This window comes from Microcebus murinus, chromosome 15 (genome assembly GCF_040939455.1).
Source record: "Microcebus murinus isolate Inina chromosome 15, M.murinus_Inina_mat1.0, whole genome shotgun sequence".
Taxonomy (NCBI): domain Eukaryota; kingdom Metazoa; phylum Chordata; class Mammalia; order Primates; family Cheirogaleidae; genus Microcebus; species Microcebus murinus.
The window spans coordinates 68,278,020-68,294,636 of NC_134118.1; the positions used below are offsets into that span (position 1 = coordinate 68,278,020).

The 16,617-nt window shown below is 35.5% G+C and overlaps 1 long non-coding RNA gene across 3 annotated transcripts in view; it reads left to right on the plus strand.

Annotated features, from left to right (window-relative positions):
* The first annotated feature begins 6,571 nt into the window (after positions 1-6,571).
* Positions 6,572-16,617, plus strand: part of LOC142876411 (uncharacterized) — an 86,604-nt gene continuing 76,558 nt past the window's right edge. For all 3 annotated transcript variants that reach the window (XR_012923311.1, XR_012923310.1, XR_012923312.1), the window contains exons 1-2: positions 6,572-6,741; positions 11,246-11,284. This is a non-coding gene — a long non-coding RNA (uncharacterized LOC142876411). The remainder of the gene's footprint in view (positions 6,742-11,245; positions 11,285-16,617) is intronic.

The window sequence follows — 16,617 nt, forward strand, 5'->3', positions numbered from 1 at the left end:
GATCACTCACCTGACTTTGGATTCTTCTGAAAGCGATTGCCTGTGTGCAGAGTTGTTAAATTAGGTGTTCGTGCGGAAGGACAATCGCTGGCGGTTCCTATTCAGTAATCTTGCTTTGCCTCTTCTTATATTTTCATTAATGTCTTTTTTAAAAAAAAAATAGAAATAAGTGATAAGAAGGGTTTTTAATTTTTAATTTTTTTACATTAGAGTAAGAGAATTTCCCTCTAACATTATAATGAGCTATGAAATACATTTTACCTTGAATTATTTAACTATTCTAACATTAATCAGTGTTTTCTTATGATCAAAGCAATATACTTAAAGTGAGTATAATGACTGTAGTTAAATATAAGAAGTTTATAGTATCCATGATGGAAAAGCAGCAGGTATAATTTCAAGTGATAACACCCCTGGGTGCTTGAGGGCACAAGACTGCATCTGGCACATGTTCCCTTCAGGAGTGAGGTTATATTATGATAACTATTATGCCCCAATGGCCTATCTCTTAAGATTATTCACATCCCCTAAAATCTGCTACTGAAAAGTCTGTGTTATCACAAGCTACAGTATCAACATTAGGGTGTCTTGGCTTTTATAAATAATGCTGGTATGAATAACCTAGTACATGTTTTTGGTGAATATATGCTTGCATTTCTTTTGAGTATATACTTATGGGAGGAATTGCTAGAGTACAGGGCATGCCTATAATTAATTATGATAGATGTTGTCAAATAATTCTCCAAAGTTATCTTTATCAATTTATACTTATATCAGCAGTGTTTATAAATTCTGCTATCTCCACATAATCTCCAAAGCTAGATGTTTTCTAGTTTCTTTTTAATCTGTCCTTATGGATATGTAGTGGTAGTATATTATACTTTTAATATTCACCTCTTTTATGATTAATAAAATTGAGTAATACATAGTGTGTGTATTGGTACCTGGAGATCTCTTTTGTGAAATACTTTTTCAAGTCTTTTCCCCATTTTTTTCTATTGGGTTGTTTATCAATTTCTTTTTGATTTATAAGAGTTCATATACAGTCTGAAGATAACTTCACAGACTAAGTATTGTGACTATCTTCCCCACTCTGTGAATTGCCTTTTATTTCCCACTGAAAGGATGGCATTGTTAATAAGCCATCTAGCTTAAAAAAGAAAAAGAAAAATCACTGCACACAATGCCCCTTTGTTTGCTTAACCACCTGTGGCTTAACTTTTGTCTTTAAGAATTTGTTCTACAGTACTTTCAAAGGACTGAGCAGACAAACAGCACAGCCCTCCCCAACATCTGCCAGACTATATTCTGAGGAGACCAATAAAGTCAGCCTAGCAGGTAAAACACCAAAACCGAAAAAAATCCCATGACTGCCTCCTGCTATCATTCTACAACAATAAAATCTCCTTCCCTCCCTCCCTCCTCTGGGCCAGCACTACTTCTTTCTTTCATGCTGTGCCCTTTCCTCTCTTGAATCCCATGTCATAAATTACTGCCCACCTATCAAGGAATTTTCCCCTAATTTACCAGATATGTTGTTCTCATCATCTAATACTCTCAAGATCTACTTCCCAAAATGTTTCTCACTTCCTTTGATTATTTTGTTCCTTAAATTAATTTTTTTCCAGAGTAGAGTTCATACTCCTAAGCTCTGGCTGTGATGAAAATTGAGCCTGCCATTTTTCTGAAGACAAAGGAGGGTAGAGAGTGAGGCTATTGAGGTGAAATCCTAGCACTCTGTGAAGAAAATTCTTTCATTGTCATCATCACAGGGTCTTTAGACAAGGTGGCTAGTCTTTTGCTAATGGCATAGGGTTGCTTCTGCCAACCAGGAAGTTTCTGGAAATTTGGGAAGTTCAATATTCCCAGGCTCATCCACTCAAATCCCAGGTCATGGGTTGCCACTCTTTTTTTCCCTATGGTCTTAAGTTTGGCTTAAGACATCACACTTGATCTGAGTTTCTCTGCTACATCCTAGTCTTGATTTCAGCACAGAATTGCCTACAATTTGGGGATATTATAGTCTCCTTTTAAGTTACTTTAAAAGCGTCTAACTTTTAGGACAATGCTTAAATTGGAAATTAAGTGTTCTGAGTATATAATTTCCCTTTTGTGTTTGCAAGATAAAAAAAAAAAACAGTCATCCACACCACAGTTCTCCTAATTTTCACAACCCTTAAGTCCACAAGGGCAACATCCACTTGATCATCTAATGACTTGTCTTATATCTACACTTCATAACAATTTTTAAAAATTGAAAGCTTTAATAATGGGCTATGTTGTAGCATACCATAACTCTATGCCTCACTTATAAAAGGCAAAGGGATTTTTGTTACTTCCAAATAGGTTAAAAAATATATTCAATCCACAAGCCCATTATGAATGCTTTGCTTTCAGGAGCATTCCTGGTACAGTCTTACTCTGGCTTCCCTAGGGAGAAAAGCAAGACAAAACCCATGTTTCATGCCCTTGAAAACAATTCTGGTCAATGAGGGAGAGATAAAGGAGACAGTGTCAGGGAAGAAAAGCAAATTCAAGGAGGAGCCTTACTAAAGCACCACAGCTTCTCAAAATATTGTTAGTTATTCGGACACATGCTGAGGGCTTATGTAACTACTTCACCGCATCATCAGCTGTTACGGGGAGGAAATGTGTAACTTTCACTCTGGATTCTCCCTGTCCCCTTTCTTTCATTGAAAAGGTTCATTCTATCATGTAATAATTTGTCTCCTCTTCTGTACTTAGTTACAAAGCCCTTCTAGGCAGAAGCCTTGCAAACAAGAAACTCTGTGTTCTGATAATGTTGGACCTGTTGGAGCTGATGGTTAATCGAAAAACCCAGCCGGGCAAGGTGGCTCATGCCTATAATCCTAGCACTCTGGGAGGCCGATGCGGGAGGATCGCTCAAGGTCAGGAGTTCAAAACCAAAACCCAGCCTTTGCCAGGGCTTATGCCAGAGTGAGCACAAAAGAATTTGTGCCAAAGCCCAGCCCTTATCCCATGGAGGAAGCTAAAAAGCAGCCAGCATTGTTAAATAGGGTACAATGTAATCAACCTTTGACATGCAGATGCTTAGTGGAAGGGGCTACAACTAATTACAATAAATTTAATAACTATACAAAGGACACAGGCAAAAGTGAGATTGTCCTGATTAAATTGGGACATATGGTCATTTTTAGAAGGTGAGGTAACTGCCTGGGTAGCCAAGGTTCTTATTAAAGAAGTAGCTAGAGCCCAGAGGCAAGTGGAACCAACTAAATCTCTTAAGTGCATAAATTGGGTTTAGCACTCACTATAAAGTAGGCACTGTTGTTATCCACCTCCATATGTAAGGAAATTGAATTATAGTATTCTGTTCTATGATGGAATTTGTTGGGAGATTAATAAATATTACACTTCTTTCCTTTTCAAAATCAACTGAATAACACAAAGAAAAGAGTAAGCAGATGAAGAGTAAGACTGTAACTAATATGAATGGAAGGTGATACTTGAGAATTTAGCTTAAATGTAGAACACTCTTGTATTTTAAATACTTAGTATCAGAATTAGATTCAACTAACTATGTACAAGTCCCCCAGGGACAGAGCCTTCATCACTAACCTGATAGCATGTTTGAGAGTACTTGAAAGTGTTTGGCTTCCCTTAGAAATGATCTCAAAGGAGAATAGGTGATCAATAAGACTGATAAATCTTGCCAGTTTCTTCATCCCAAAGCCACCAATGGGATGAATCACTCAATGTTACCCAGGGAGGAGTACGTGAACAGATTGACGGAGTCCAAGGCTGTATTATAGGAAAGCTCTATACACACAGAAGAAAACACCAGGAATGAGATCCTCTGATACTAGATGTTCAAATTGTTTAATTGAATTCCCATATCACAAAAATTCTACGTGATTCAGCATATAAATAATTTCTATGTATTATAGAAGTAATACAATTCCTATCAGTGGAATTGTTAGACCAGAGTACACACATATTTTAAATCTGGATACATAATGCTAAGTGTATTATAAAAAGGTTATGCCAATTTATTCTCCTATTCACACTAGGAAGATATTAAAAAGTATTTTACAATTACTATGACATAAGCACTGCCCAATCAGAATACATTCTAGTACCAATTGGAAAATATGGACAAACTGGTACATTCTACTGAATATCAGCCCTGCACCAACAGCACATAAAAACAATTTTCCTCACTCGCTTGCCAATATGGAATATTATCTAACATTTTGATTTGCTGCACGACAAACCCAACACAGGAAAAGTGTTACATCATGGTTATTTGATTTACATGTCTTTAGTTAAGGATAAGTATGGACATATTTTTACATTTCACTTATGAATTATTTTTAATTCTCCCATATTTGCCTCATTTGTCCAATTTTCCTTTTGTATATTTCATATTTTGTAAATTAATTTATGAGTTCCTGGCAAATTAAGGAACTTAGATTAATGTCATGCATGTGTCAGTGTTCTTCATATAAATATATACTTCCTGCCAAATCAGATTTAAAAAATTTTTCTTTTTATTTTACTTAGTGACATTTTTAGCATGCCTTATTTTTTTTTTTTTTTTTTGAGACAGAGTCTCGCTTTGTTGCACAGGCTAGAGTGAGTGCCGTGGCGTCAGCCTAGCTCACAGCAACCTCAAACTCCTGGGCTCAAGCAATCCTTCTGCCTCAGCCTCCCGAGTAGCTGGGACTACAGGCATATGCCACCACGCCCGGCTAATTTTTTTTTTTTATATATATATATTAGTTGGCCAATTAATTTCTTTCTATTTATAGTAGAGACGGGGTCTCGCTCTTGCTCAGGCTGGTTTCGAACTCCTGACCTCGAGCAATCCGCCCGCCTCGGCCTCCCAGAGTGCTAGGATTACAGGCTTGAGCCACCTCGCCCGGCCTTTAGCATGCCTTATTGCTTCTTGATTTTCTTTCTTACTTTTAAAGTCTTCTCAACTACATGATTAAAACTCAAATATTTTTCTTAGTGTATGTGTATTACATTATATATATAATATATAGTCTGATAATATATATATACATATATATGTGTATATATATATATATAAGCTGATCCATATGGAATTTATTTTGGTGGGAAGATTGATTTAGTGATTCAACACTTTATTCAAAGAGCTCATTACATGTCCCATAAGCATTTATTGAAGAATTCATCTCTTTTATAACGTGAAGTCCTATCTTTGTCATTTACAAAATATTTATAAATAGCTTTATCATGGACTCTTCTTCCTACTGTTTACCAAATCCCTACAGTGATAGTTATGGTTCCCAATAATATCAAAATATTTATTCTTTTGATCTATACCCCACCAAAAATGACAATCTTTAATTGCCATACCAATAACACCATTCACAACAAATATACTAAATAAATTTCAAAAATTCTTTACTGTTATTTTTGTCCTTACAATAAATATCCTACTAAGGGTGAATAATCACAGTGATTTTTTTTTTAAGTTACCTAAACTAATTCTTTGTATGTATGGTTATGTTATCATTTTGATACAAAGTTTTGATTTATTCTATTTTAAAGATTTTTAAACTTTTTATTCACATTTTAAATTTATTTAAGATTCTACATATATTTATCCTGCTTATTTTAAATTATTGGTGCATGTGTTTCAATAATTTTGCTTCACATGGTACCCATTGATCTAGTTTGTTTTCTGTTTCTTGGGGGTTATACTTCTGAGGCAGGGTCTCTGTGCAGTCCAGGAGCTCTTGCTCTCCTGGATGTGGCGGCTTTCATCCCTGAGAACATATCTGGGAAGTTATGAAGCCACAGCTACCATTTCAGACCCTGAAGAAAGGAAAAGACTTAGATAACAATCAGAGGTAAGGAGAACTTGTCAAGAAACAAGAATACAAGAAGTGACTTCAAACCATAGTGAGCTATTGTCCTTTTACTGCAGAAGCAACGTGAAGGAACAACAGAGCAAGAGGCAACTTTGAATTCCAAAAGCAAGTGAATAAATGAGAGACCCCCCTATTTGTTCCATTTTTTGTTGCTTATAACAGACTACCTGAAACTGGGCACTTTATAAAGAAAAGGAATTTATTTCTCCTTATGGAGGCCGGGAAGTTCAAGGTCAAGGAGGTGAATGCGGCAAGAGTCTTCTTGCCGGTGGGGACTCTGTGGTGTCCCCAGACAGCACAGGGCATCCCATGGCAAGGGCGCTCAGCGTGCCAGGGCGCCAGCTCCCGTCTCTCTTCCTCTTCTTATGAAGTCGCCAATTATACTCTGATGAAACCCAGTATCCCCTGAATCCCCAAGAATAGTTTGATCCACTCGTGAGGGCAGTGTCCTCGTGATCCAAACACCACTTAAGGGCCTCGCCTTTCAGTATTGCCACATTGGAGATTAAGTTTCAAGATGGCTTCCCTCCTGCTGTCTTCAAAAGCCAGGGGACACTCAAACACTAGCAACCTCCAACGGAACCAAACACTCCCACTGCGCTGGTGTGAGCACGGGGATGGACGGCTGCGGCACAGCGCGGCGCGAGCTCGAGGACGCCACGAGGGCATGCGCAAAAGCTGCTCTGGTTCTGCCGGCCCCGCTCCGTGTGTTGCGGAAACGGAAGGCAACAGTTCAGGCCGCCATGCTAGTGTTCCACAGACGGGCGTGTCCCGAATGTTGAGGCCAGGAGCTGATGAAAAACAGAGAGGGACTGAGAAGATGCACCTGGACAGCCATGCGTCTGCCCTTTCTTCGGTTAGTGTTCTCCGTGCGAGTTTTAAGGTGAAACGTGGGGCCAGAGGAAATATTCTTGGTGAGATGGCGGCAAGAGAGAGAAATTAGCCGTTGTCTCTGTTGTCTGGGAAGTTCTTCTGTGGGGAGGTCCTCCTAACTTTGTCCTTAAATATACTCTTATCTTTAAACTCCTTATGTGGAAAGATAAGGAACGATTGAAAGAGAGGAAAAGAGAGAAAGAAGGAGTGACACACATTCCATTTCTATCTCCGTTTCACTGAGCGGATCCATGCCCTGCTCAGCATAAAACCAAGATTTGGGATCTGTGTTTTCTCCAGGACTAGGTCCCAAATGCCTCCCACCATGTAACTATTCTTCAATGAACATTTTCCCAGGCTATGGAAAAAAATGTATTTTCATACAGTATGAACCCTAATAGTAAGCTAGCCACTTGCAACTAGCCCAAAGCCAAAACAAACAAACAAACAGGTAAAATTATTTTCTACCAACACAGGAAAACAACCCGCTATTGTTAACTGATTTTTAAACCAGTATTTATTGAACATATGATATGTGCCAGGTGTCACTAGGAGCACAATTTTGAACAACAAAGGTAAAATCCTAAGTAGCAGAGACTTTTATTTTGTATTTACAGAGAGATGCTATTTTAGCTTCCATATCTCATATTCCTAGCTAATTTTCGTAGGAAGTATTGCCTATATGCTATTTATACCTGACACTATAAATTTAGACTCAAATCCTTGTATGTAAATGACTCCACTGTAACCGACTTATGATCCCCCCCCAGACTCTAATTGGCTTCACTACCTCAATCTAATTAATGCTTCCCATAAATGCCAAAGAGCTATCTTTAACAGATCATATTTTACCTCCCTTGTTTTCCCTGGGACTCCTCATTTATTCTGAAAGCAAAATCCAAGCACCTTACTACTTGCAGCATTGGGTAAGTTTCAGTCTATTTCTTATTTCCTCTTTTGCAGTTTCAGCTCTCAGTACACAAATATGCTTAGGGCCCTGACCTCACAGAGCTTCTCCAGGAATAGGCTGTATTCACATTCCATCTTCTTGCCTGGGCACTGCACTGCAAGTCTTCCTGCGGAAATACTGGCCAGTATTCACTCAAATATGTTCTTCCTTCTTTGCCCTCTGTCTGTACTCCAGTTCCTCCAGAAAGATGTAGGGGCTCCTTCTCTTGTATTCCCAGACTATTTAGTACGGTCCTCCCATATAATCTAGAGCTTTTTAAAATTGTAATTCCTGGCATTTTTAAAATCTTCTCTAGGTTATTATTAGTTTTATTTTGGTGACAAATGAGCCATATTCATATTATTGCATCTCTATCATAGGAACAGTTCCTGGTTATGTAATATGCTATATATATGTTATGAAAAAAATATATTTTATGAATGATTAAACACTGTAATATAAGATATATGTCAATACGTCCATACATATTGATATTGAAGAAGGAACACTATCTCCTTTTTGGTAAATGAAGGATTGCCAAATCTGTACCTAACCTACGCTTGAATTGATAATTAGTAGAGCAGCCCATATGAAAACAGATACAAAAATGAAGATGTTTTTAGCTGAACTGTGAAGGGAGTGGAGCAGAACAGGCTATAAAGAGAAAAAATATAGAAGATTGAGCAATAAAAAGAAAGTGAAATAAGGAATACAGGCAGAAAGAAAATAGATTACTTTAGTTAAAATGAAACAATTTTACATCTTAACAACCATACCACCACCATCCCCTTCAAGAAAGTGTCTTTACTTTCTAAAAATATTTGTGAACTGATATATTTTTCTTCTGAAATATTTACTTTGTGGGTATGGTTGATAATAAAAGATTGAATGTATTTATTTCTTCACAAGGATGTTAAAATATTTTAATATTGTAAACTCAAATCATGTTTCTATTTCTGATAGCATTTGGGGGAATTATGTATAATTCCACCCAGTATATCTGAAAAATCTGATGTAAATAAGAATTTATGTCTTATGAAGGATTACAGTGCAAACAACACTTCAATGTACAATCCTAGTTATTGTTAGTCCTAATAAATTCTTATTAGTCCCAATAAGATCCTTATGTGTATGATATTAACTCCATTTTACAAACAAAAGATGGAAGCTGATTTGCATGAGATCACTTTATTGACTAATAGATGTGTCACACCAAAATCAGATCATAATTTTTAGGGGCCTGTACTAGTCTATTTCATGGCATCACCACTTACCATAAAAGAATCTTCTTGAAACATCTTCACATACTGATTCAAAGAAAGTTGTCATACATGTAAGTTATTTCCTTATGTATAATTTCCCAATGCTCAGAACCTAAGAGTGGGTTATCAGAAGAGGGCATTGCACAAATAAATGTGTTATGTAATAGCTAACACTCTAAATTGAGCGACATTTAAAAAAGAAATTGACCACCTTCAAGCAGGTTGTATTTGAGTACCAAAGTGTCAGTTATTATCTTCATGAGAGCAAACATAACCAAGGAAAATTTTCACACTTTTATAGAAAATATAACTTATTTTTGACATTTATAATTTATTTTCATAGGATTTATTTCTATTTCAAATCCTCATTTGCTTCAAACAAGTTTATGAAGACAGGAAATATTTTCTGAAATAATACTTTCATAAAGTTTTTCTGTTAGGACAGAAATTTAATAATTTCAGTTTTTCTAAGGTTCTAAATGTTAACATAACACACATATATTAGCTTAAATGGAAATGGGAAAGCAAACACTTACATTTGGCTAACCACTTATTCTGTAAGGAACATTAGGGAAATATATTTTGTGTTATTTTCAGTTGTTTAGTAGCAGCATGAGGTCAGTGCACTTATAGTTGGTAATTAGATAGAAGGTTCAAAAACATATTACCCAAATATCACATTTTCATTTTTAATTTAATTATACTTGCAGACACGGCAGGTATAGCTACCCAAATTAAGTTAAATTGTTTTCTATATGCAATTTTGTTATTATCTTGACTTTAATCCTTCATAATAAAAGATAACTTGGTCTACAATAGTATACGTATATGAATATATTTTCTTTCTATTTTCTTCCCCCTTTCTCTGTCTCAACTATACACACACACACACACACACACACACACACACACACACATATATATATATATATATCTCATGTAGCTCCTAAATAAAACAATAGTAGATGCTCCCACAGTGGGTGGTATGATTTAAACCCAAATCTCTCCTTTAGACAGTGTTTCCCAGAGTATGGTAATAGGAGCATTTACATCAAAATCACGTGGGGAATTTGTTATATTTCAGTCTACTTGACTCTATCACAAATCTGAATCATTATCTCTGAGTATGGACCCCAAGTATTATATTTTTAGCAAAATCCTAGGTAAAACTCAAGAACTAGTGCTATAGCTTATCAATCAAATATTAATTAATTTCCTTGCAATACTGTCTATCTCACTTAGAGAAAATACACTGGCTATTTAAGTTCCTAGAGAACTAGAAAGGTATATAAGAATAAATTGACAGTCTTTTACTTAGCAGAGCAAGAAACATGGCCCAGAGCTTGGACATTTCTGGGTTTTATTTACTGGGTTTTATTTATTTCAACACTTATGTTGAAATTGCATAAAATAATTAATGCTTAATTGAAAAGAACATTGTTAGGAAAACCCAGACCACTAGAAAGGGTGGGCTTAGTTTGATGAACATAGAACTTTAATGGTAGGGTTTACTTAACCATTCTGAGCCTGTTTCTTCATCTTTGAAATAAGGCTAGAGTGCCTACTTCATAGAACTGTTGAGAAGGAAAATGGAGCACCTAATATATAGTCCCTCTCCTCCCTTCTCTCTGTCTCTCTCTCACTCTCTCATAGTGTGTGTGTTCTGTAATATATGTATATGGGTATACATGCATATTAACATTTTGTAAATTACAGTAGAAATAAAACATTAGTGATCAAATATTTTTCTTGGAGTAAAAAATAACATTTGTAAGTCAGTTTATTAAAGAAAGCAATTTATATTTTTGTTTAACAAAATGTAATATTTAACAAATATTCCAACTTAACAAATAAGCATCATTCTGTTATCCCAATCATTACTCATTTCCTCTTATTTGTCTTAAATTTCAGAGAACAAATTATTGGCACACATGGCAGTATTGGAATTTACTATTGGGGCTTAGAAACATTAAAACTTTTAGTGAAAGTTTATTTGGGCTTTATTTCATTGACATTTTTAAGTTTATTAATTGTAAAATGTGTTTTTTCATATTGTATCTTTTAATATGGTTTTTCTCCCAATAGGAAGCTTCATAACTAAAATGAGGCAAAGAATATCATTATAACAAAAAATATTTCCCAGACAATTTAAATTTGGAAACAATGTTTTCCATCTTGTCATTTTTATCTTTTGTTAGATGTGAGAGTAAATGTATGTGAAGAAGAGCCTTCTCTTCTCCCCTTGTCACTATTTTTTCTTTCTTTTTTTATTCTAGACTGAGAAAATTGACCTATGAGTTTAACTGCCAGAAATGGTGAGTAATTTATCAATTTTCTCCCATTTGTCAGATGTGGCCTATAGAATACCAGTTTACACAATATCAGGTGGTGGGAAGAATAGAGCACCCTCATTGAATATAGAGTATAAAATGAGTAATGTTGCAGAAATTAAGTATTGAATTACACATAGAAGCTAAGAGGTAAAGTTTTGCCATTAAGTCTTAACGTTTTTCAATTTTCAATCTTAAAGACTCTTGTGTTCTCTATTTTTTCACTATTTTTGTTTGTTTGTTTTTTGCTTAAACCCGATGAATTTCAGACCTACATGGTCCATTACCTATATGGAGTAGAAATCAAAGAAGTTGAGTACAATTACACTACTTTGTTTTTTATTGTATATTTAATTAAAAAGACTTACTCAGTTCAAAAGGGGGTAGAGCATCATTTGATTTTATTAAACCAAAAACTTCAGAAATCTTCAGACAATGTTTCCTTTTCCTCAAGTCCCACCTCATCTGAATGATTTCAAAACTAGTGACCATTCTTAAAACTCTCTTGCTTTCTTTCTCATCCTGCAACAAAAAGACTATTAAAGAAGAAAAGCCTCTTCAGTGCCTCCTGTTAGTCAAAGATCAACATGAAACTGACCTTTGGGAGAAGAAAGAATATTTGTTAAACTCACAAAACAGACAGTGAAAAGATACGTAAACTTGTCCGTTAATATTTTTAAGATTCTTCTTAACATTGCCCTTTTTGAAAACATTTCAAAGTATTATGCAGGTACAAATGTTTTTGGTTACATGGATCACTTTTTTAATGCTTGAGTAAGAATTAAAAGAGTGCCCATCACCCAGATAGTGTTCATTGTACCCATTAGGTAGGTTTTTGCCCATCCTCTCCTTCCCCCTACACCCTGCTTGATTTCCATTGAGATTTTTTTTTCCTCTGTGCACACTGTGCTCATTGGTTGGTTCCAATTTAATAGTGAATACATGTGGCATTTATTTTTCCATTCTTTAGATACTTCTCTTAAAATAATGGTCTCCAATTCCATCCAAATTGTTGCAAAAGGCATTAAATCATCTGCATCTTAGTATTCTTTCTTTATTTATATCTTCAGTTACCTATATTTATAAATGCATCTATAGCTATCACTATGTCTGTTCTGTGTCTGGGCCTCTGTCTGTCTACCTATCATGTGTCCATCTTGGAGAGAGTTCTTCAGGCAACTGTGGGCTCAGTTGTTCTCACCAAATACTCAATTGACTATCTGGATGAACATTTGAAATACATTTTTCTGAAGGTGTAGGAAAGCTGCCAAAACAGCAAGTATATGCTGGCCTGAAATCAGAAGAGAAAAGAAATGCGAAGAAGTAAGCCCACTATTTTGTCCAACCGCACTACTCTTCGAAGGAAAAGGAACTAAAGTTTTGGTTGAGAGCCTGAAAAACTGTGCAGAGCTGTCTTCTCATCTTCCTTCCTTCCAGAGTAGTACTCTTCAAGGTCTGTAAAAAAATGTTGCTCAGCCCCTCAGCAATCTCCCTCAGAATCTGTGACCCATGCTGAGCAAAGGCACATCCACAGACCAGGCTTATTCTCAGGGGCATTGCTCTCCTTTTAACTTGGTAATTTTTATTTTCCTAGCTCTTTAATACAAATGACAATTATATCTGTCCAGTTTTTCTGCTTGCTTTTAGCAGAGGAATAGGTCTGGATTATTTAGTTCACCGTTAATAGAAGTTTCAAAAATGGATTTTTCTCTCTCAACTTCTTTGCTAAAGTAGCATTAATAGTATCCATGCTGTTAGCGTCTTACGATTATTACTGGCAGTACTGCTAAGTGCATCTTAGTTCTCACACTTAATAGTATGAATTCCCCTTGACTCTTTCCATAGGTAAAAGCTCACATTTTAGTTCAAAAAAAAAAAAAAAAAGAATACAGATTGTAGCTTCCTGCCTGGCACTATTAGGGTTAGGGAAATTCTCTTTAAAATTGAAAAAAATACATTTGTTTCCAAATTTATATGCTTTTAACCTTTGCTCTAATGCTTTTACCAAAAAGCAAAGGCTAATTAATGATTGATTAACTTTATACTAAATTAGAAATTTTAAAAGAGAAAAAAGTACACAAAATTAGTAGAGCATAGAATATTTTTCTATTTAGAAATGTATTATTTAAAAGGAAACAGATTTCTTTAAAGCAGGTACATTTATAGTGTTGGTCTACTGAACACAATTAAAATATCACCATTTCTTATGACAAGATACAGATCATGTTAGATAGTGGAACACTGTAGTGCGTATTGTCATCCAACAGTGTATGGATGACTGTATGAGTATAAAACAGAATTTTTTTTTTAGTAATAAGCATTACTTTATGGGTTTGTTGCATGTTAGTATATGAATAGATGTATAAGCCTATTCCATGTAATTTTTATATAATGTATCAGATTGAAATTGGCATTTATTTGTGTTTAAATGGGGTTAAATCACAAACACTGAGATACAGAAAAGATCTTAGAAGTATTGTGCTCTAGTTTTTCTCATTATTAAACTTCAAGCTAGTTAGCGTTTGAGGAGCCCAGTGTATAATTATGCTTTGTTCCCTGACCATGTATACAGGTGGGACTGAGGTACAGATGCAGGAGTTGGTAAATGTAGATTAATACCTACTTTACTGATGGCTGAAGCCTAGAGCTGACCAGTGACATTATCACAGTACTGTGAATTTCACTATACATGCCTCGGGGTCACAGGCAGTACTGAAGGCTGTGAACAACTACAGCCCAGCCCTGCTAGCCTGCCCGCCTACACCTACAGCAGAGAGCAGTATCCTGCTATCCTAGCGGATAGGATAGCGGATCTTCCTCAAGCCAGAGGGCGGGGCTTGTTCAAACACATGAGTTATGTCCGCCCAACTCATTAATCACGCACATCACTGCCTTCGCCACGCAGGGGGCTTAAGAGATTGAGGCAAAAGACAAGACCATTGCACTAGGGGAGCTCCCTATGATTGTGATTATATTGTTATTTTAACTAATGCATAATTATGTTTAAAATAATGATTATAATCATTTTTATGTTATCACCGGACATAGGTGACACATAAGTAGGGAAGAGATGCTCTCAACTGAAGGGTTCTGTCATTTCCACTAAATCCTGCAACAGTTAAGCGCGTGTCCTACAGCTTTGCCTAGAAAGTCTAGCTTGCGTGTTCTCCAAGCTGAAACAGTCCATTCCTTCTTCAGACACTTTTGATTACAGCAACATACCTTTGCGATTGCTTCCTTGAGGCCAGCGTCTGTTCCCTCTTATTCTCTACTTACTTTCACTTTGTCCTCTTTCTCTGTTCTCTTGTTCTCTTTGTCTAGATTTCATTAACCTGCACTCCCTAAGGATATAGACTCATTTCTTCATGTCTTTTGTTCATTCTAATTGCACTGAGTCCAAGAGTGGATATTTAATATTTTTAAAGTTATTGTTGAATGAAAAATTGTCTCCTAGCTGATTTTTCTGGAGTACATATGTAATTTTTAAGAGACTAGGGGCCTATCTCTCCACTATTATTCCTCAGAGATTAAGTAATTGTTGTCCTGTAGGAATTACTATGTAATACCTTTTCATTATTAGTGGTGAGTCATCTGGCCTCTGCAAAGAGGTGCAGATGGATTTTCGGCTTAGTCGTTTTAATCAATAGCATGAACCTGGTGATGAAGAGCGTGGCTCCTTGTTACCAAGAGTAAACAAAACCTAACAGTGTTCAACTGCCTGTCAGATATAAATAAAACTAAGGCAAAGTCGCAAATTACACAGAAAATTACTCTTTGGAAGGGAGTGTGATTTGATGTGTGGGTGCGAATGTCTGTGTGAATATACCCAAACAAATTCTGATAAGCTTTGGACTGTGTACTGAGTTGTTATTAAACTCTAACATGGCTCAGCAAAAATATTTATTGAAATTTCAGAAAAATACATTTAAAATACCTTGTAAGGAAGTTATCCTGGGAGAAAATTATAAGCAAATCAAATCATAATAATTTAATGTAGTGAGCTTCAAAGGCTAGTATTTGTTATAGGTGAATAGAGAACTTATTATTTTTCCACAGTAGAATTATATTTTTAAGAAATGTAATTACTCCATACACAAGAATTTAGAACACAACAACAGAGGAAAAAAAATGGAAAAGAAAAATGTACTTATCCTACACTATAACAAGCTTACCAAGGTTTTAAATGAATATATATTTACAAAATTGCCTTTGACAATTCACAGGATCTGATTATGTGGCAGGATGCTCTCACAAAGGATTTGATTACATGGTGCATTGAGCTGTGGCTAGTAAATAATAACCTTCCCTGTTCATGATGCTACTTGTTATTGTTGGGAAAGAGACAGAATATTGAGTATTAGTTTGTATCATAAACAAATCAATTACTGATGCAAGACCAAAGATGGCATGACATTTATGTTATGCCACTGAATTTTATGAATGGATAATAAAATTTTCTAATGGGGATGTTAATTTTGATTAGGTCAACTGAGCTTAGGGTAACTGGTCCATGTTATGGATTTTCACCATCTGTGCTAAGTGATTACATAGCCTTGTAAAGACATTTCTTTGGTGGTGGCACAAGAATTGTGAATATGCTTTTGTATGGCAAGAATTGTCTAAGTTTCCGTATTCAGGTCCTGCACAATAAACTAAGTGATAATTTAAATATTAGATGAAGAGTTGGAAATTGCAGATGGAAAATTTCAGGAAGGAGTACAATATAACCTATAAAAATCATAGATAAATTTAATGTAATTATGAAAGAATTTAATTTTCTTTTATATTGCAGTTCCTGTTAAATAAAATACATGTGTACTTAGCAGGATAGATATTTTATTTACATTTGGTACAGCCTCTCACATAGAAAATGTGTTCGATACATATTCTTTTGATTTTAACTCTAAAATACATACATAAATTCATATCTTCGTCCATAAAGTTGATAATTTACATGACATTTACCATAAATGATTAATATAATTTCTAACAGTATCATTATAGTGTGGTTGTTACTGTTCTTGCTGCATAGTCAGATAATGGTGGAAATTTTAGATAAGCCACCTCTTCCAATTTCATTCCAGTCTGTCATCTAGAACTGTAGGAAAGATATAAACTATGTTTCCTAGACCACCTTGCAGCTAGGATTCATTTTATAAAATACCTTTATTGAAGTACGATTGCTATACAAAGAACTGCACATATGTAATGTATACAATTTGATGAGTTTGAAATACGCAAACACCCATGATACCATCGCCACAATCAAGGTAATAGATACATGCAACACCTCCCAAGTTTTCCTTGGTTACTTTTTT